The sequence below is a fragment of the Acomys minous genome (assembly GCF_964271855.1).
Source record: "Acomys minous genome assembly, chromosome: 4".
Taxonomy (NCBI): domain Eukaryota; kingdom Metazoa; phylum Chordata; class Mammalia; order Rodentia; family Muridae; genus Acomys; species Acomys minous.
The window spans coordinates 44409356-44432179 of record NC_140486.1 but is presented as its reverse complement, the minus strand read 5'-3'; the positions used below and the strand labels follow the sequence as shown (position 1 = coordinate 44432179).

General features: G+C 40.4%; 1 long non-coding RNA gene across 3 annotated transcripts; it reads right to left on the bottom strand.

Annotated features, from left to right (window-relative positions):
• Nucleotides 1–2145: 2145 nt before the first annotated feature.
• On the bottom strand, nucleotides 2146–21524 carry LOC311595678. Of its 3 annotated transcripts, none has more exons than XR_014778536.1 (5): nucleotides 21420–21524; nucleotides 17609–17696; nucleotides 12788–12884; nucleotides 9576–9671; nucleotides 2146–3385 (listed from the first exon to the last, which is right to left on the bottom strand). It is a non-coding gene; the product is annotated as an uncharacterized lncRNA (long non-coding RNA). The 3 variants fall into 3 exon arrangements; XR_014778537.1 differs by lacking the exon at nucleotides 21420–21524 and adding an exon at nucleotides 20148–20243; XR_014778538.1 differs by lacking the exon at nucleotides 21420–21524 and having other exon boundaries at nucleotides 17657–17775.
• Nucleotides 21525–22824: the final 1300 nt, after the last annotated feature.

Here is a 22824-nt window from a genome sequence, read left to right as displayed (position 1 = left end):
CCTGTACCAACCCACCCATAAAACCTCCCTGCCAAAATTTGTCTTACCATAAGAAGTGTAATGATGAAGATGGAGCAGAGCTTGAGAGAATGGCCAACCAATGACTGGCCCAACTTGAGACCCACCACATGGGAGAAAGCCAACCCCTGATATTATTAATGATACTCTACTATGCTTGCTTAAAGTAGCCTAGCTTAACTGACTTCTGAGAGACTTCATCCAGCAGCTGATGGTAACAGATGCAGAGACCCGTAGCCAAACAAGAGGAAAGCTCTGGGAGTCTTGTCGAAGAGTAGGCAGAAGGATTGAGGGAGCTGGAGGGGTCAAGGACACCACAAGAAGGCCTACAGTGTAAACTAACCTGGACCCATGAGGGCCCACAGAGACTGAAGCACAAACCAGGGAGCATGCATGGGCTGGACCTAGGCCTCCTACACATATGTAGCAGATGAGCAGCTTGTTCTTCATGTGGGTCCCCCTGACAGTTGGAGTGAGGTGGAGGATGCTATCTCTGACTCTGTTCCTGCCATTGGATCCCTTTCCCTAGCTGAGCTGCCTTATCTGGCCTCAGTGAAGCAGATGTGCTTAGTGTTGCTGTGACCTGATGTGACATGGTTGGTTTTGTACCCACCATGGTAGGTTTGGTACCGATGTTGGGTGGGGGAGGTTCTATATCTACTCAAAAAAAAAGGGAGTGGTGTGTGTGTGTGTGTGTGTGTGTGTGTGTGTGTGTGTGTGTGTGTGTGTGTAGGTGGGAGTAGGAGGGGAAGAGGAGAAGAAGGAAGGGATATTAGCAGGCTGTAAAATGATTAAATAAATTAATTTTACAAACTTTAATGACACTGGACTCACCATGGCAGTTGTCTGCTAAGTACTAGTTTCTTTTATTTTTATTTATTTATTTGTGGTGGGGGGGTGCATGGATGTGCAGGTGCATGCACATGCTATAAAGAGCAAGATGACCCCTGCCACATGAGTGCACCAGGTAACTTTCCCTATAAGGAAAGTCTCTGCTGGGTGGCAAAATACCTCCAGACTGATGACAAAATACACCCCAGCCAGCTCATTATACAAACTGACTGTAAAGGCCTGCTCCCTATGGGAAATGTTATACCGTTCATATTTTACTATTTCCATGATCTAACACTAACCTTGCCATCCTAAGCTTCTATTTGTCTGGTGGAGTTTTGCAGCCTCATTTGACATTAGACTGCCGCACCACACAGGATGTGACAAGTTCATCTTTGCTGCTCCACAGCATTAAAGACACTGCAAAGCTTTAGGACTCTCACAGGCCCCATAGGTAATATAGACATATTTGCCTTTCTCCTTTTTCTATCTCCATTTGAAGCTGGTGTCTCAACCATGCTTAAACTTGCTAAGTCACCTCTACCTCTTGCTTGAACGCTCTTCTGTGCCCACCAGTTTTGTTATTTTCATTCGATTTTTATCTTTTCAAGGAACTTGGGGTGACTGTGCCCCTGAATTGCCATGAGGCAGATGAGGTAACAGGATTATACTCTGTGAACTAGGAGAATTTGAGTGGCATCCTCTCAGCCATACAACTAGCTGTAGAACACTGTGTGACTTGAGTCTGTGTCTTCCTGGCCCTGTCTGGTCCCCAGTAGTGAGAAGAATACAGTGCAATTAAATACATTTGTTATTTAGTATCTATCTTAGTTATTGCTGTTGTTACTGCTGTTGTTTGTCAATATAAAATGGACTAATCTTGGAGAAAGGTATGTCAGTTCACAATATGCCTCCATCAGATTGGCCTGTAGGCAAGTCTGTGCGGACATTTTCTTTATTAATCATGGATGGAGGAGGTCCTAGCCCATTCTGAGTGGTGTCACCCTAAGGGTGGTCCAGGGTTTTATAAGAAAGCAAGCTGAGCAAGCCATGAGGAACAAACCAGAAAGCAGCACTCCTCCACGGTCTCAGCATCAGCTCCTGCTTCCGATTCCTGCTTCAGTTTCTGCCCCCACTTCCCTCAGTGATGGAGTGTGACCTGAAAGCTGTAAACTGAAACAAACCCTTTCCTCCTCAAGTTGCTTTGGTCATGGTGTTCTACCACAGCAATAGGAAGCTAACCTAAGACAATATGGAACATACGAGACACAAGCAGCCTTTATTGGGTTCCCCGATAGAAAGAGTTTGATTTCACCCCCAAAGAGCAAGCTCCATGCTACCCTGACAATTAGATTATTTCTAGATTATTTCTACAGTATGGGAAGAAGTCCGGTAGAAGAAACAATGAGCCATGAGCATCAACTCACAGCCTCCATTCTCCTGCACAAAGTACATTGCCTGTGACTTTCAGAGAAATGATGACCCTGCTCAAGCAAACGATGAGGCAACCAACCTCATCCCCTCACCATATCTAATTGTTCCCACTATGTCTTCCTGAGCAGTAGGCCACCTCCCTCCCTTATTTCTTCCTTTAGCTCTGACATTTTGGCACACTAGAATCTACGAACGGGCAAAGTTACATCCACAACCATATGCCTGTATGATATTTAAAGGTTCGATATTTAAAGGGTCTGACATTTCCATTACAACCAATTCCTCTGAAACCAATTTTAAGGGCTATAAAATTATGGGCCAGCCCCCTGTTTCACATCTAATCAAGGGTAGTTAGATGTTCAATGCAAAAACACCATAAAGTTTGTGCTGGCCTTCTTTCCACAATGGTATGTCTCATTGACCAAAACAAAGCTCTTTAAAAATGAAGACAGTTAAAAAAAAAAAAAAGATCTGAGGTTCTCTGTTAAGGGAGGCTGAGAGATGGCTCCACAAAAAGAAATGGGTTTGAAAATTGCTGATGCATCCTTTATCACTGCAATTTCCACACGGTTATAAAAGTCATGCTCGGATAAAACCTTGAAAGTGCCAAAGCAATGGTCTAGGAAATGAATGCAGATAAGCTTTCTCCATTGCAAATCACAAGCAGTGGACATAGACGAGAAATTATATCACTACTGAAGAGTCTAAAATTAAAGATGCGGTTTTACTCATTTGTAGACAACTGGAAGCAAATCGTTTCGTGGACTTCGCACAGCAAGTCTGAAATGCAGCTGCCAAGTGTACTGACCTCTCCACTTCTGCACGGCTCTTGTGTGTAAAGGTCTTCATGCCTCCAAGCATTTGCAGATCCTTGTAAGAGCTTATTTCAGATGTAGGTTGGAGACGCTGGTGCTTTGTTCTGCCTCTTTAAAATGCCAGGGGAGAGGAAAGATGCAGAGCCTCTCACTGCTGGACCTCAAAGGGACCAAGACACTTCTATGCAGTTCAGAGCAATTAACTTGGTCCTGGCCCCTCGGAGGCTATAATGAAATATCTGCTTTAACACCGTGTGAAAACAAAGACACAGCTCTTTTCCCAAGGCCTGAAAGATAATAAAGTGACTCAAAGGGTGAGCAAAAAAAATTTAATATACTTTGTGCTTCTTTTCCAGTTTCTTCTGGTTTATATTTCAAGAGTCTATGGATCTAGTGAGGCCTTTGAAGCATATGCATTCACAGCACACCCAAATAAAAAAGAAGAGAATCAAAGTTACAGGAACTTTGCTGTGGAGGACAGAATTGAAAATCTAGCTGTTTTTCTTTAAATATTCCAAATTATAAAATGACATGATTATTCTTGAGATATATATGTATATATAAAGAGTTATATATAGTGTTTATATTTATATAGTTACATATATTGTTTTATTCAAGGATTTGCTTCAGGCAGTATTTTAGAATCAAGATTTTTAAAGACCAAAATTAAAAAAAAAAAACCTCACAAATACGCCACTAAAAAAGGAATGGTTATGTTAATAACATAAACTGTCATCTATCTTTTTGAACATTTACATCTATTATAATCTTATTTGTCAAAAAAAAAAAAAAGGAAAGTGAATTTCAGGTCTATTGTAGTCACCAGTCAGTGAGACCAAGCATAGGACTTTATAAACTGCATTCTTCACTTACTAATATATTTTGAACTTACAGAAATAAACAATTTTGAAGGGAACTTAAGAGGTGTGCTGGCTAGTTTTAATATCAACCTGATGTTACCTAGTCATTTTGGAATTTAAGGAACGCTTCCATGGGACTGTCAGTGTCTAATTGATGTAGGAAGGCTCACCTCAGTGTGGGCGATAGCACCCCTCAGCTGGTGGTCCTCGGTGATATAACAAATCAGGCTGAACAAGCCATGAGGAGCAATCCAGTAAGCAGCACCCCTCCATGGCCTCTGCCTCAGTTCCTGCCTCCAGCTGTCTTCCCTGACTTCCCTCAGTGATGGGCTGTGCCATGGAACTGGAAGCTCAAGAAGACCTTTTCCAAGTTGCTTCAGCCATAGTGTTTTGTTTTTTTTTATCTCGGATTAGAAATCTAACTAACCCAAGGAGAAAGAGTATGGATCTGATAAGGAATAGTTAAACAGAAATATAAGGAACAACTCACAAGTGCCCTTTAGACGGTGACTGTCAAGAATGGCTGCTGTGACAATCTGGGGGTGGAGAGGAGTTAGGTGTGTCATCAGTAAAACCACACGGATTTAAATTTTTCAATATCTAATTTTTCATGTGTATGAGAATTTTTCCTGAGTATATGTATGTGAACCATGTACATGGCTGATGCACTTGCATGTCACAAAAGGGTATCAGACCCCCTGAAACTGTGGTTGTGAGCCACCATGTGGGTCCTGGAAACCACACCCGCTTCCTCTATAATAGCAGTGTGTACTTATAACTGCTGAGCCATCTCTCCAGCCAAAACATGCTCCTCCGGTTGCTCTTGTCTCTAATTAGGGAACCTCCACTGAACAGCTGAAAAACTACAGACAGTGGTGACTAACCACATGCAGTTACTCGTGTTTAAACTAAAATTTTAATTTCTAGGTCACACTTAACCGGACTTTAAGCAGTAAATAGCTATGAGTGGATGTTACAATTGCACAGCACAGACAGGCCACAGAACACTGTCAGCCGTGAAGGTTCTATTGGACAGCATTAGTTCAAAGCACTCAGATCCCAAAAAAAGGCTATGGTCACAGAAGATTTCTCAGTGTGTATTACCTGCCAGCATTCATGAACTGTTTTAATTCTGGAAATAGCAGGTGTTAGACTATTGATAGCTCCATTTATCTTTGCTTATGGCTGACCGGGTCACTTGGAGAGGTCTGAAAGCCCTTTTGCATAGGCAGGTGGGTTCTGTGCTCAGTTATCAATGGCAGAGGAATGCTCCAAGCAGCCAGCCTTCTCTGAACAAAGTTTACCGATACGATGACATAGTTAGGAGCTTCAACAAGTGAGTTAAATTTTTGAAGTCGCTTTTAAAGACAAGATTTACTTTACAGAGACCATTTCCTCCTCAAAACCACACACCCCAGCCCAGAAAGCCCCATGACATAATTCAGCATATGTGACTTCACTAGATTCATCTTGACCAATCAAGTGGGAGCCGCCCACTGGACCAATTGGCAACGTCTTCTATAGGAATTGGGACCACTGGATACTGGTCTTCTGAAGAGCATCAAAGCAACAATAGATACAGTGAGTGAAAATTCTCCTTCAAAGGCAAAAGTACTATAGTCAATAGCCATTGTAGAAGGCTTCAGAGTGGAAGGTGAACAGCACCAGACTGAGTTGGTTCTGGAGTGGTCATTCCAAGTTCCAACCAACTTCCACATTGAAAAGTAACACTGCAGCCTAAGGTCGGCAACTGAGTGGGACCTGGAGAAGCAACTTGGGCATCTTTTTTAAAGTATATGCCACAAATCACGTACACCAAAAATCTGTATGCATGCCAGGTCAGTCTGTGGACTTTGTCCAGTCCTATTAGCTGTAGGTACAGCCCAAAAATCTGTGTTTAGTAAACCACCCACCCAGGGATATTTTCCTGGATATTTAACTTCCCCCCTACTTCACCATCTTCTCTTTATTTCCTCCACTACCTCTTTCTTCTCCTTTCTTATTTATGAAGAAAATACTGAAAAGGAGAAAAAGCTTTGTCTCTGGTACAAATCTAATAACTAAAAACAATAAATGTTTATTGAGTCATAATTACATTTGTGAAAATGTTTGTAAAACTGAACATATAGCAAATAGTAATAAAATACTTCATAATAACAGTAAAATATGGTATGTCAACTCTACAGTGTTTTATGTATTGGTTAAAGATATCTACAGAAACTTCTTTTTTTACTTTTTTTTTTACAGAAACTTCTTAATGATGAGAGGAAATATACTGTTGAGTAAAAAAATTGTCATCATATGTATAAAGTCTGACAGAACTATGAAAATAATATTACAGTAAAAGAACTATAAAATATTAATAAAAACCAATATTGTTAAGTTATAGAATTATGGTGGTGGGTGTTTATTCTTGTCTTATTCTTTCTTATCTATTATCCATTATTCTAGTGTGCTTTCTTTGCTGTGATAAACATCATGACCAAAAGTAAACTGAGGGAAAAGAGGCTTATGCCAGCTTATAACTCCCATGTCACCGTCCATCACTGAGGGAGGTCAAGGAAGGAACTCAAGACAGGAGCTTGAATGTAAGAGCTAAGGCAGAGGCTATGGAGAAGTGTAGCTTAGAGTCTTGCTCTCCACGGTGTGCTCAGCTACTGTCTGTCCCCCGCTCCCTCTCTCCACCTCGTGTGTGTGTGTGTGTGTGTGTGTGTGTGTGTGTGTGCGCGTGTGCGAGCACGTGAGCATGCAGTTCAGGCTTTCATTTTTTTCTTCCAATTTTATTTTTTATTTAATTAATTTATTCAGATTACATCTCAATTGTTATCCCATCCCTTGTATCCTCCTGTTCCTCACTCCCTCCCACTTTCACCCTATTCCCCTGCCCTATGTCTGTGACCGAGGGGGACCTCCTCCCTCACTATATGGTTATAGGCTATCAAGTCTTGTCTTGGTAGCCTGCTTATTTTTTCTGAGTGCCACCAGGCCTCCCCACCACAGGGAAGTGGTCAGTCAATGGAAAAAGGATAGCATCTTCAACAAATGGTGCTGGTCTAACTGGATGTCTACAAGTAGAAAAATGCAAGTAGACCCATATTTGACACCATGCACAAAACTCAAGTCCAAGTGGATTAAAGACCTCAACATAAAACCAGAGAGACTAAATCAGCCTTTCATTTTTTATCTATTTGTACGTTCTTGGTTTATGATTCTTAGGACTGGGCTCCTAGCTCTACCATTCTGGGATCTGAGCTCTAGCCAGTCTGCTCATCTTTATTGTCCTTCAAGCATCCATAATTTAGAAAAGGAGTGGGAACTTATCGAGGAGAGAATAAAAGACTGTCGACTTGCCAATCCTATACACTCTACCATTTGATAGAGTCTGTACTCCCAGTAATAGACAAAGGCTCAAAGACACCTGCTCACAGCACTTGCCTAGAGGACTACCCAAAGAAAAACAACTGTGTCAGCTGTGGTCACTCACTCCAAGGAATGCACTGTAGTGCTTAGAAAAAAATGAGTATTTTCAGGAGACATTACATTCTCAGGACTCTAGCTCTAACGAAGAAGTTATAAAAAGCATTGGAAATGGAGGCATATGTTAAGGAACACCACTGTGGAATTATTTAGCCTACTCCAAAGTATGGGTCACCTTGTGAGGAAGACAATGGGGAAAGGGAGGCAGGAGAGGGTAAACTCCTACAGGAAAAAAATGAAATGAAGATGCATGGCAACCAATTATATTTGAAACATGATTTGGACAAAGCCAATGAAATAAGTGATATTTTTGAGGCAACTAGAGAAATCTGGATCAGGTAATTTTTTAGAAAACATTAAGGAATAAGACATAATATTGAAATAGAGACGACTTTACAAATAAAACTACTTGCCTATAAAATAAATTAATGTTTTGCGTATACTTTAAAGTACTGTGTCCAAAATGGAAGACAAAATCTGGGGAGGTGGCTTTGTAGTGTTTTCCATGCAAGAGTAAATGTAGATATCCAGCGCCCATGTAAAAGGCAGGTATGATGGTGAGCATCTGGAAGCCCAGCAATGGGAAAGCAGAGACAGGCAGATCCTGCCACTTACTGACCAGCCGGTTTAGATGAAACAGTTCAGTGGGAGTGCCTGACTCAAAAATCAGTTGAAGAGCCAAATTCTGGCCTATATAAGTGTACACACACACACACACACACACACACACACACGAGGAGAAAACAGATACACTGGGGTTTCATAAGTTAAACAGATTACTAAAAACAGTTTGTCTGATGTTTAAACACAGGATACACAGAAGCAGAGTTCAGACACTGAAACATTATACAGCCTTTGCCTCTCAGGTTACAGAATAATCAATCCCAGGATGCTTTGTGAAGATAAATAAGCAGGGTGGAGACTACTGACAGCAGTATGGACATTTGCTGTGTATAGACAACAAGTGACATGTGTAGTTGTGGTCCCTCAAACTGTGTGTGTGTGTGCATGTGTATGTGTGTGTGTGTGTGTGTGTGTGAAAGAGAGATAGAAACTATAAAAGTGGTTCAACTTGAGAAGACAAAGAAACTAAAAGTGAAGATATTTTGTTTGTAAATTCTATAAATTCCTGTACTTAATGGATATTTTTTTTACTGGATATAGAAATGCCTTTTTTTTAAGACCAAAAGGACAATATGAGTTTTGAGATAATATACCATTTCTATTTTCTTGTTTATGACTTTTTACTAAAGAAAACAATGAACCTGTAAAATGCAGCTGAAATAATTATCAGTAAGAAAATATTTTTAATATTTAGACCTATTTATTTTGTGTGTGTATGAGTGTTTTGCCTGACTGTATATATGTGCACCAAATGCATGTCTGGTACATAATGAATTCAGAAGAGGCGTCGGTTGTAAGCTTTAGTGCAGTGCTAGGAACTGAACCCAGATCCTCTGCAAGAGCTGCAAGTGCACTTAACCGCTGAGCCATCTTTCCAGTCCTCATAGGTAAGTAAAATTGTGACAGTATATGTGGCTACATGTAAGTAGAAAAGAAGAGTGAGAAATATTACTATGTTATACTTAAGTCTTAACATCATTGTGTTAGTATTTAGGAAATTAACACACAAATATAAATGAGTCTTTTAAATGGTTTGAAAGGAGATGTGCCAAGTGGATAACAGTAATGACCCCTGATTTGGAATGCCCAGCCTGTCCCCTTTGGTCCTAACCTCATACAATTGAGTCTTCTGCCATCCCCACATTTTTCCAATAGGACTTCAGTGTGACCACAGTGACTGACATCAGTTGTCAGCAGACACAGCTTCCAAATGACAGGTGGAGACAGAGCCTCTTTGCCACATTTGTATTTCCAGTTTAAAAGTGCAAATATGAGCCGGGTACAGCAGGGCATGCCTCTAGCGGCAGCCACGCGAGTGCAGATACAGTGTAGTCCCCTGTGTCCAGGAGCTTAAGGTCAGCCTAGAGAACGTAGTGAGGCCCCCATCTCTAAACAGATCAGCACGAGAGAGTATGAAAGTGGGAGGGATTGAAGTGAGAACAGAGCACATCAAACTCCATCAGATGCTGCACACTTGGCTGACATTGGGCTTTTTTGCTGATTGCAACTGACTCACCACTGTGCTTAGAGTTCTCAGTCCCACTGCTGGAAGAGGAAATGATCTCGCAATCCCATGTGCTGCAGGTTTTTTTTTCCTTCCGGCCTTAGGCTCCTGAAATAAAGACTTGTGAGAGTTAAAATATATTTACAAACACCTAGGCCAGTCTTCTCTGACTACCCCATAACTTAAAATAAGCCGTTTGTTCTGATCTATATGCTCAGGTATCATGTGTCTGTCCCCCTCGCATTTTCTCAGGTGACTCTCCCATGTCTGGCACTATCCCAGAATCCTTTTTGCCTACCAGATGCCCTACATTCTATTCTACCTTCTCTTCTGGGCCATGGCTTTCTTAATTGACGGATGCATTTATACAGTACACAAGATATTCTCTCTACACCTTGTCTTAGGAAAACAACACAAGTGAAGATTTTGATAACTTTGCTTAAGTACCACATGAAGAACCAAAGCAAGCCTCGTACTGCAAATAAATGTGATGGCCATTTTTGCTTTACTGAAATTGATGTCTTCTCTTTCTCCGAGTTCCTTATTTATTAATTTATTTCTTCTAGTCATGGTATGGCTTTGCTAAAGCACCTGTTTTATATCCTTGCTTGGATGATATGAATCCCATCAGATTACACACTATGGTCCTAGCTTACACACACACACACACACACACACACACACACACACACACACACTTTGTCCCTTGAACTCTTGCCTCCTGAGCTTGCATACTGGGCTAGCTTTTCCTTCCGCTCACTTAATTCACTGCCACTCATGTCTCATATCCCAGTTCATTTCCTACTTTTTCAGAGACAGCTTTTCTTGACCTTCCTCCCTCCCAGATACCCTTCTCAGCACGGATGCCTTAAAATCCCACAGTAGCTTATGTGATAATTTGAACAATACCCAACTCTCCCACTAAGCTGCACTGTCCATGAGGACAACAACTTCTACTTATAACTGTATCTCCATGGTCAGTCTAGCACCCATTTCCTACACAGTATTGAAATAAGAAGACATTTAATTATGTTTCTTTCCCTCAACTTGAATGTGTTCCATATGGGCCTAAGAGAACTTAATTAAGTAATGCCTTACAGACTTGATGAAACTTTTTTCTTACTTTTTTAAACTTTTTTTTTTCTCTTAGAAACAGTGGGAGCAGGTAACGCCCTAGAGTGGATCCATGTAGTGTCTGTGGAAGACATGGAGGGATTAATGAGGTCTTGGGAGCAGTCACTGAGTTGAAATTGGCATTTTCATCTTCTAACAGCCCTTCTATCTATCAGTAATTGTCACATTTGGAAGCCATCTAGAGAAAGATGAGACAATAAGGCTTCCCTTTCCTCCCAGAAGTTAAACAGTTCATAAAGTTAGCCATTGAGTTCTTTTATGGGACAAGACTTTTCCTTCACACAAGTGTCCTTTCAAGGAGCAGACAAGGCAGTGAATTTTCAATTTGATGTTTGAGTGGCTTGGAGGGGGTGGCAGTGACACTGAAATGCACTCCAAACCCCAGGAAATAAAGAAGATTGGATTTTCTACCACAATTCAAAGTCTATAAAAAAAAAAAAAAGAATAAAGCAAGGCAGAACAAGATTTTACAGAAGGTGAGGTCAGAGAACAAGGAAGGTGTGAAAAGCCACCAAGCTCTAAGTTGTAAAATGAGACTCTCATCCCAGATAGCCTGTGTACAGAGGTCAGGAGCAGTGTCGCTGACAGGAGGACGCATTTGGGTACACAAAGCCAGTTCACTCTCTGCCCACAGCAGAGATGCATCCACCATCTGCTTAATTTGTTGCCCTAAAATTCAAGACCGATGAAAATCATCTTTCTAATCCCACACTCATCACCCAAACTGCAAACAGTATTTTTTCTTCGAGTATATTGCTGTTTGGTAAAGTGCAGATGTGCTAGTCAAATCTACACATATGGCCTTGTCAGTCAGAACTTTTTGTGCAAATTAACAGCTTGGCACTGGTTTCCTATACATCAGTTGATACTGATTTTACCTCATAGTGCATTCTGGAGTCCCTATCTGGCTACTAGCTAGCTTAGGATAAAGTTGGAGGGAGAGCATCCTTCTTGAAGTTAATGCGTCTTTCCTTGTGTTGGTTTTGTTTCTCTTGGGTTGCCCACAAATTAAGTGGGATTCATTTTAAGTTCACAGACCCATTGTTAAAGCCAGAGATACATCTTATTTTGGTAAATAACAGAATTCGAATAGTTTAGAATGTTTCTCAAATCATCTTTCATTCTAAGGGCTAACAGATCAAGGGATGACCAATTTGAAGGGTTTATTTAAGTAGCCAGGGTTCACAGAGAGGTGATAAGAGACATAAAAAAAATCAAATGCTTAATGAAGGTCACTCAGCCTTCAACAAGGCTATTGTATTGAATTCTACTTTAGGTGTATGTGCCTAGTTGGTTTTTGATTTGGTTTGGCTCGTTTTTGTTTTTTTTAAAAAAAAAACATTCTGATAGTCATTTGCAAGTACAAATTCTATTTGAGGGCAATGAATTCATATAGAGCTTAACCAAAGTTTGGAAATTTGCAAAATTTTTTATGATTGAGTTCAATAAATTTCACACTAGATAGTTTACATCAAACTGGCTGTCACCTTTCAAGTGAGTACTTTTCCTTCAGAACACTTTCTCAGTCCCCAGACATCAAAGAAATCTGATTTGAAGGTAGAGGTCAGTGCATCAGATGGCAAATTTATTTAGTTCCTTTAAATCATAAGTCAGAGGCCTGAAAGGGATCTTTAGAAACATCTATTCTATTTCAAATTCAAACGTGAAGACTTCTGGCATGTGATACAGGAGGGATTAAAGCTATGGGAGTTTCTGTATTGATGTATCACACAATGATATTTAATGTAAAATATTACTTCCATACTGAACCTAGTATGTATACATGGTGGAATACAAGAGCCACACCCCCAGCAAAAATAACCTTGGTCTTCAAAGTAAATCATGATATTTCTAAAGATGGTATTTACACAGCTACTTCCAGTTGTTGTCAATTTTTTTTGATGACATAAACACTTTCTTGCATGTTATTTGACAGAAGGATTAAACACACACACACACACACACACACACACACACACACACACACACACACACACACAGAGTACTATTTAACCAGAGTCAGAGACGGAAAGGGTTGAGGTCAAGGTCACACAGCCTGTGTTAGTAACAGACACAGAGCTGCCACTCACTCATGCATCATGTTCTCCAGAATCCAGAAGCTGCCTCTGGGTCTCAAAAGGGTCTTCATAGCTCTTTAGTTCTCGTGACCTTAAGGAGAACATTTCTCTAGGGTTATTTAAAAACAAGAAAAAATTAATTTCAATGCCATTGATAAGCGTTATATCATTCGTATTCAGCAGTTCTTTTATCTTTTAAACTTCTTCAAGATTATTCACCAAAAGAAGGTGAAACATGTATTCAAATTTATTTCAGTAGAAAAAGATTGTTATGATTTAAGTGGAATAGAATCTGTTCATCTATGATATAAAAACAAGGCCCATAAAAAGGGTGCCCTAGATTGCCTGGCTCGGTATTTTCTGTGATAGTAGTTAAAAACATGCAGATGACTGCTTGGATTAGTTTCTTTTGGTACTATAACAAAATACTTGAAGATTAAGAATGAGTGCTTTATAATGAAATTATATATATTTACATTTTTGTCTTTAGAATGTGTGTGTGTGTGTGTATCACATGATTTGAATTCATTAGAGAGATACATTGGAGAATGGACCAAGGAATAAATTACAAAAAAACCCCAAGTGATTAGGGAGGAGATAGTAATCAGTTCTGGGGAGAATCAGTTGACTTCTGGAAAACCTAACCCAATCTCAAAAGATGGGCATTACTCCCTTCCAAGGTCCTGTCACCCATGCCCTCATTGTGTCCCACTATTCCTCACCACTTCTCAATGCAGTTAAAATTGAGAGCAAGCCCTCGGCTTATGAAACCTCATGTGACAAATCATATTCCACCCACAGCATAGGGTCTCAGTCCTCTTACTACTCAGAAACTTGGGGATAGTCCTCGTGGTGGTAATTTAAACAATAATGCCCTCCCTTAGACTCCTGTGCTTGAACACTTGGTCCAGAGGGAGTGGCCTTGTTAGGAGATATACCTTCTTGGAGTGGCCAGGGGCTTGTTGGAAAAAGTATGTCTGTCACGGCAGGCTTTGAGGTCTCATATGCTCAAGCTATGCCCAGTGTGGCAAATAGTCACTTGTGCTGCCTGCAGATCGAGATGCAGAACTCTCAGCTCCTTCTCCATCACATCGTCTGCTTGAGTGCTGCCATGTTTCCTGCCATGACAATAGTGGACTAAACCTCTGAAACTGGAAGCCAGCCCCAGTTCAGTGTTTTTCTTTATAAGAGTTGCTGTGGTCACCGTGTCTCTTCACAGCAACAGAGACCCTAACTAAGATAGCCGGTAGCCTCCATGTTAACTGAGTAGACATGAAATCTTATATACTATGACATTGGAACATGGCCTCCTTACATGCACAAGAGAAGAGAGATTAGGAATGGGTGAAACTGTAGCACTAAGATTTATGTTTGAGGGCTTACATGTCAAAGCACAACCATTTGTAAGCTCTAATATGATTCAAAAACCGCATGTGATAGGGAGACACAGAGGACATGTGTTAATTTACTGAAGGAGGAAATGAATGTCAGCTAATCCAACTGGTTTCAGAGCAAATATGAAGGTGGAAAAAACTCCAGACAAGCGTCGTAACAGGTGTAACAGCACAAAGGCCAAGAGACAGGTGAGGTACTTTGACTGCTGCTCATACTCAGCCTCCTTCCCTACATATAAATTGAAACTAGCATCACATCAAATTTGTAAATATTGTTTCATGAAACATGAAACCATAGAAAACAATGGCATAATTATTATCATTATATTTCCAATCATCTAATGACATCAAGGAGATACCATGAGATCAAAAGAAGAAGTGATTCCTAGAACAAATAACTAAGAAACAAATAGGCTGATGGCAGTTGTTTTAATATCCAACGTCTCCAGCAGATGCAATAAAAGAGTCAGAGTACTCCAGGTTAAAATGGAGTAGTTAAAGGTGATCTCTAAGAATTAACAATGGTTTGAAGGAAGGCCTTTAAAAATATCCTGCTAGATATAGTGGTGTGGGAAGAAAAAAAGCTGGGTGTAGCCCTTTCTAAGTCAAAGAGTTATGACTACAAGAGAGTAGAACTGATGTGTGTAGAAATCCATGAACTTGAGCAAGGATCCCACAGAGGAATGAGAGGCACGGACACAACTAGAAAGGTTCATGACACAAGCGAATCACAGGTGGCCTGTACACACTCGCAGCTCGGCCTCAGGTACAGCCGGGATGGACTGGTTCCTGTCCATGCCTGCGCCGTGAGTCTCTCAACAGCATGCTCTTCCACTGGCCGTGCACAGCAGCTCAGGATGAAGGGAGTGCTTCTCACACTGGAAAGAAGCATCCCAGGGAGGAAAGGAGAGAAAGAACACTGTGACATGAAGGCTCACGTTCACCTCTGAAGGAAGAACACCTTTCTGTGCTAGTTTATCTTCTGCTTGAGAGTGCGGAATGCAGCTACGCTTTCTATGAGGGCTGAATAACGCTCATGTGACAAGATTAGGAAACCGTCTTCCCTCCCTAAACACTCAACATTTCGTATTATGTGTAGGCCTTGTAGAAGAGACTTCTCCAAACGGGAACATCTGCTTCCCTCTGGTTCTCAGTTTGACAGAGAGGCCTACTTTTCTCAGCTGATTAGAAAACTTGGCTTAATTAGAGTTATTCCTGAGAAGCCACCTACTGTGATCCACTCCCACCCAATCCCAGAAAAAAAAGCTCAGCCAGAGATAGAGACAAAGAGTATCTGGTACAGATCGCTAAACTTGCTAAATGCAAAATAACCAGACTACACAGCCATGTTCTTTTTATGTACAGTGGCTCCATACTCAAGTGGCCACCTGGATGTTAATTTCTGTTAAATAAATGGCTTTGGGTTTTTTGTTTTGTTTTGTTTTGTTTTAGTATTGCTAGCATAACACAGTAATAAACGGTTGATTTAAAAGTTAATATAAGAAAGGAAATAAAATCAGTTTCAAATAAGAGGGATATTTACTGCCTTTTGTACCTGAGCTCTCCTGAAAAGACCATTGAAATGAAATTCTTTTCCCAATGGGTACAAGGTATGTCCGATCAGATCTTTAGACTTATATGCAAGTTTGCAGGAGAAGAAAATGAGACCATAGAACAAGACGGAGCTAAATATCCACCCTAATCAATATTTACTCACAGCTGAAAAATCTGCTCCTCTTTCCCCTTCAGTGCCTCACACTGGTTCGGTTTTATCGTGGCTTCTAGAAATTTAGCTGAATAAATCAGAGAAAGCGGGGAGCTTTTTCATCAGTGTGTCGTCACACCGTGATCACCTGCCAAGTGCACTGTTCCTTTATCTGGGATCCTGAAACGTCTCTGCCATGAAAGAAATCTTCACTCTCCTAACAATCACCGCAGAGAGAATGCTCTGCAATCAAGGGAAATGCCTAGCAAATTGACTCCCCTGCTAAAAGCCGTCTGTGTGTAGCGACTCCCCTGCAGGGACAGCAAAGCCATGAGCAATTGGGAGAGCTGCTCAAGCCTACAGAACACGCAAATCACAGAACTGAGAATTATGGGACAATAAGGTCAGCCTGACCACAGACGATCTACAATTACCCAAGTTAGAAAACGTAGAATAATAAATTGTGTCTCCATCCTTATGAAACACAGCACATGCACCAGCTGATGCAGGCTCCCCTCTCTTTCTTTTGCCTCGGTTTAAATACTAAGGAATGCAAACATGTCCTGTTCCTCAAGCTTAATTTGTAAGTAAAGCCTAGAGCAGTTGGTGGCTGAATTTTAGGAGAAAAGGGAAAATATTTACAGAATTTCTAAATTTGCCTGAATAGCACTAAAATTGCTCTCTCTTTGGAAGATAAGACAAGAAAGTTATAAAATTTTATTGCTAAATCTCTAACTTGTTCATTTAGCTGTTTTTTTTTTTTAATTTGGGTTTTGGTGATGGTGGTTGGGTTATTTTTATTATTTTTATTCACTCATTTATTTTGTGTGCTGAGGGAAGTACGTGCATGGAGTATGTATGAAGGTCAAAAGACTACTTGAGGATGCTAGGGTTCCGTGCTTCCTCCATGAGCATCACCAAGAATTAGCCTCAGGTCACCGGGTTAGACTCAGGCATCTTTACTGCCTGTGGTACCGCAGCAATCAGAGCTCTGTCTGTCTCCAGTCTTCCCATCCACTCCTCATTGGTCCATTGTCTGCTTTTGGTTTTTCTTGTTTCTTTGCTTGATCCTCTGTGGTTTTATTTGACTTGCTTTGGTTTGGATTTGGGTGCTGATGACTGAACTTCTGGCCTGCCCGTCTTTAGTAAGTCCTCTTCTCCTGAGCCAAATATCCAATCCCATCTCTCATTTTACAAATGGAGAAATAGTTCTTCATCTGTCCTTGATCACTCCTTCATCACCTCACCATGACTCAATCCACTCATGTTCCTATTTTGGTGATGAGTACTTGTCAGCACCAGAGACATGGGCAATTGTGGTGGATGAATCTATTTTGAGTTTCTCCAACTGATGTCCAGTCCTATCCATCCTCAGGGTCTTTGCCCAAACAACACCTTCATCCATCATCTGTGCCCTAGATGTCCCCTGTGACAATGTCAGAGCTCTTAATCCATCTGCAGTCTTCTCCTCAGCTACAGTGTACATTCCCTCCTTACTTGGGAAGCCAGAACACCATGAACAATGCTCCTGAGCAGCCAACTGGGACACTCCTGGGATGCAGTCTTCAGTGGTTTTCCCATCACATCCCAAATCGTGTACAAAGCCTTTAATAGATTCACAGCACCCCTAATACTCCTCTCGAGCTGTATCTCTTCCACAGCCCTCACTGACTTTGTGCCCACTCCTTCAAATAATTTCACCCAGTCCCTCACATATGATGTGCTTTCTCTCACCTCACATCTTGTTCTTTCTGGCCCAAATCCTCTTTTCTCATCTCTCACCTTATTAATTCCTGCTCACTGTGATATTTCAGCCAGTCACCTAGAATGAGAAAGCAAATGCCTTCAGGTGTTTTTCAGCTTGGTTGTCATGTGTTTTCAGAACACTCTTTACATCTGCAAGAAAGCCTTACTTATTGCTCTTGCTGTTTATTGGTTGCTTATGTCCTGACTGGACCATAAGTATTATGACATCAGTGACCATGTCTGTCTAGCTAATATTTATTTCCATGTATTTTTGAATAGTTATTGAAATGTAAGTGGTATTTAATTTTTATTTATTGAATGAACAAATGAATAATGAATGACATCAAAGAACTTCCAAAGTTCTTAGTAAGCCAGACAGTATATTTAATTTACGTAACAGACTAGTTATTGAAGACCAATTAAACCACAATCTTAAAGCTTAGATCCAAGAATGTGCTACAGCCATTATGCCTAAGTGCTTGAAAATGCAAGCATTCCCCACATTAAAGACAAAGGTTCTTACAATACTCACAAAGTCATTATTTCTAACTTTAATGATATCAAACTATATCTAAGTAAGAAATCACCAAACCAAAGGGACAAAATTGAATTCAATAGACAGATATGGTCCTTAAATATTAGTGTTTTGTCTTTTAAAAACCATTGTCAAAGAGGGATTCTAACATAAAAAAAATGTTAGTCATTATTTTTGAGAGAATATTAACATAATTTTAGGCAATCCATTTTTGAGCTTATAATTTATTGAGTTTTAAAAATAGAAAAGTTTATATTGTTAATTTGAGTGATAAATACTATTGTCATGACTGTGGAATAAAAAATATTATTTCTTTATTAGTTAAAAACTGCACTAATAGCTGAAAATGACTCCTCCATGCTAAAGCACTCGAAAACACTAAGATAAACTCACTTGGATTCATTATTTTCATCTGGAGTCAAGAGTTACATATAAATTTTTAAATTAATATATAAACTAAAAGAGGGGCTAGTAAGCATTATTAGAAAAACACTCTGGCCCTGTCTGGCCGCTGCTGATATCCTGAGATAGAGTCGCTGATAAGGCAACTGAATCACAAATGGTCAAACTGACACACACACACAAAAAATTAATAAGCTCTTTCCTCCTAATTAAAGAGCATTTACCTTTAGCAGTAATGCAATCATTCTATTGTGAAAAGGTGCTACTGCAGTGATTGAAAATATGTTAGGAGAGAAATGGAGAACTGATTGCCCACTCTATTTGTAAGGGTCTTGGCAGAGAGCACATAACACACTCTGGTTAAGTAATTTGAGATGAGTTTAATGAAAACAAATGATTACAAAAGTATGGGAAGAGTTTGGAGAACCCAGCAGTATAGAACCCAGCAAGAGAGGGAAGGTGGAGAGCTATTTGGGACCCAGAAAGAATAGGTATATGGATGCTGCCTAGCAGAAAACAAGGACACAAGCAATCCAGGAGGAAGGAAGCCAAAGCACACCTATAAAGGACATACTTTCTGATCTCCCAACAGGTCAAACCAATCCTGGGTCTGAACTATTCACCACGCCAGTTAGACTGCCATGACACAGAGTGAGAGTTCAAATGCCATGATGACACAGAAAACAAGTTCTGTGTGTCTTGTTCCTCCACAAGACTGAGGTTTAGGTCTCTGTTGAAAGGAATGCTAGCAGCTGCAGGGTCCCAGAGCCTCTCCATCTTTACTGTCGAGAACACGCATGGTGGTTTGTTTCCCCACCACCCACTTGCCCAGTGCTCAGTATCTGCAGCCAGGTTTTTGCTGAGTCAACCTTTCCTCCCTTCAGCCCATTTGTTTAAGCAAAACTGGTGCTATGTCAGACTCATGAGCTGAATGTAGCATAAGAATGCCTAGTGACTGCATTTTATATCTTTCAGCTCACCTGACCCAAATTGATCTAAAGAGAGAATCTGTTGACTACATGGAAAACAGAGAGAGAGAGAGAGAGAGAGAGAGAGAGAGAGAGAGAGAGAGAGAGAATTTTGACAGCAAGAGTGAGTGACTGTGTAGTCTTAGCGCTACAACAGGCAACACGTTTATTACCAAGGAATCTAAGGGTCTAGGTCAAATTCTGCCCTGTCACTGTTCTTCTCTATAACACAAAACAGTAACTACCCTCTAGTGAATTGGTTGGGATTTCTCTTGTTTAACACTAAGAAGCATCTTATCGACTGTCAAATTGACTGTATTGCATCTCTATCAAGCCTAGCTAAACCTCCTACAGCAGTATCTCCATTCGAAGTAGTTTCCATTAGTGTTCGTGGAAACATTAACTGAGTTGGCCTTCCCACAGTCTATCATAAAGTCTGATCAGCCTCCTGAGAAGTCTTAATGCTCAGATGTTAACACCTAAAATTATTTTAATTAAAATAAAGGTTTAGATTAGTCACTAACAATTTAACAAGAATATGGAAATATCCCTGCCAAATGCGCTGTTCCAGACACTAAACACATAAAACAATTAAAACACAGAATCTTCACGGAGGTCTCACCCAAATTTAGTAGAGACACATTGAGAACCTGATGTTGGATTATGTGGTGAGCTGTAACTGAGTCATACACAAGATGGTCATGAAATGAGAGTGAAGATGCATGCAATAGAGCAACACTAAAGATGGCGGCCTTGGCTTTATTATGATGCAAAAGTTCTGACATGACACCCTTGCAGTAAGTTCTCACAGGCTGTTTAACAAATATATCAATGAAAGCAATGGAAGTAGCTTGAGCCAAAGCACATTCATAGGTACAGGCTCGATCTAGTTTGTATACAGAAAGTGGCAGAGTGACTAAGCAGAGTGGGGACCCTCTTCTATCTGCTTATGTGAGCTTGGACAAGTCACATAACTTTTCTTGGTATGACTTTCTTTATGCACAAGACTAATAATGCTGTCTTGTTCATGTTTATCCTGCTGATGATGAAATTCCTATTGTAGGTAAATGTCTTATTTACTTTTATATTGTGGTAATAGAAGACCATAACCGAGGCAACTTATAAAATAAAGCATTTAGTTTGGGACTTAAGGTTTCAGAGGGTTAGAGTCCATGATCATTATGTGAACATGGTGGCAGGCATGGAGCTGGGGCAGTAGCTGAGAGCTCCCGTCTTGAGACACGTCCACAAGGCAGAGAGAGCTAACTGGGAGTGACACGGGTTTTTGAAACCTCAAAGCCGGCTCCCAGTTATATACCTCATCCAACAAGGCCACACCTCCTAATCCTTCCCAAACAATTTCACCTAGTTGGGACCAAGTATTCAAATATGTGAGTCAATGAGCATCATTCTCATTTAAATCATGACAATAAGGTAACTGTAACTCAAAAACATGTTATTATAAGAGAGAAAGCATTGCTTAAAGCTAGAAATGATGGCTGGTCTGGTGCCAAACTGTGAAAATGCTCTAAGTTCTGTCAAATAATTAATCTTACATTATGTATAAAATGTGTCATAATGTAGCTAAGACATAGCAAACATCAGAGGTTTAAATATACATAGATACGTTTGTATTTTGCAAGAATAGTTGTGGCGATGGCATGACTCTGTAATTTTTTTTTAAATGGAAGATTGAAAAGAGAGAAACTGGGATATTGTAATAGTCCTTATCTGAAATCTAAACCTGGCCATAGAAGGAGTTGCTGAGAAGAACCAACAAAAATGAAGGAATGACAGCCAAGGTTTCAATGGCTATTGGTACCTTAAGTAAGTAAACATCACAAAATAAGGAGTAGCGTGGGCAAAGAAGACAATAAGCCCAATTTTTTTTTACCTGTTAGCTGTCAGTTGCCCATATAACAAATGAGTAAAAGTTTCCAGATGTTGCTGAAAACAGGAGATCAAGGGAAAGGGAAAGGTTGGAGGCAGATGGGCAGGGATCCCCTGCACGCAGTCCATGGTAACTAGAGAAAGGGAGATCCTGAGTGAGCCAACAATGAGAAGAACTCTAGAAGCAAACAGTCACTGCAGGAACCTCAGGATAACCGACCATCAGGGTTGCAGAACAAGAAGGAAGGGAGATCTCACCAATAATGAGAAAAGGGTTTTCAGGAGCAGACACTAGTTAATGAAAGTCTCCGAGAGCTAGCCTATAGGAGGCATGAGTCCAAGGGCATCCCTGCACTTGGCAAACAAGAAACATTCTTAGCTCAAGACAGAGGTTTCACAGAGGTGACAGACCTGCATTCTCTTTGCAGTGACCAAGAACAAGAACAAATGAGAACCCTGGAGTGAAGTCACAAGTCACAGTTGTTCAAGGCACTGGATGGTGACCCTGCCAGGCACCCCTCCCATTGATATTCCACTGGCCTTAGACCTGGGCTCTGCTGTAACTAAACAATGTGTATAACAGAGCTGACTTGTTGGGTGGCATTTGTCAGAGTGGGTCTTTCTCAATCAGAGTTGCTAGTTTTTAAGAAGCCAGACAATTACAAGCAACACTTCGTTTGACTTTCTAAGAACTTTCTCCTGGTCTCCTTGCAAGAACTTCAGGACGGATGAGTTGCAGTGATTTAAGAGTTCCATTTTCAATTCCTGAATGCAGACAATAAAATACTGATGAGGTCTTATTCATTTTGAAGTCATCATCAGTAAAGACTAAGTACAAGATAATCCAAGTAATACAGAAACTGCCTAGATATATATGTATATTAAAGCCATCATTCATATTTATGGTTCTAGGAAAGAGAGATCCAAGCTTATTTCCAAAGTCATCTTATTAGCCTCCAGATTTACCTTTTTTAACAATATTTTTTATTTTTTATTTTTGGAATTATAATATAATTTTATCATTTTCTCTCTTCTATTTCCTCCCTCCAACTCCATAAACCCTTCTTGTTCTCTCTCAAATTCACAGGCTCATTTTATTTAATTGTTGTTTTACACTAACACACACACACACACACACACACACACACACACACACACACACTAGACACTGCTCATGAACTACAACAATGATCTGCACGGCACAATAACTCTAAGGGACCAACTGTGGTATTTACGCTTGGCAGTAACCAACAGCTCTCTAATTGGACTTGAGGCCCACTCAACAAGAGGGAAATCATACCTGGTACTAGAAACCTAGTCAATAACCCAGGATTAATGATGTCCTGGATCTTAGGGGGGTTAGAGAACCTACAACTGCCATTCTACTAAAACACCATAATTCCTAACTG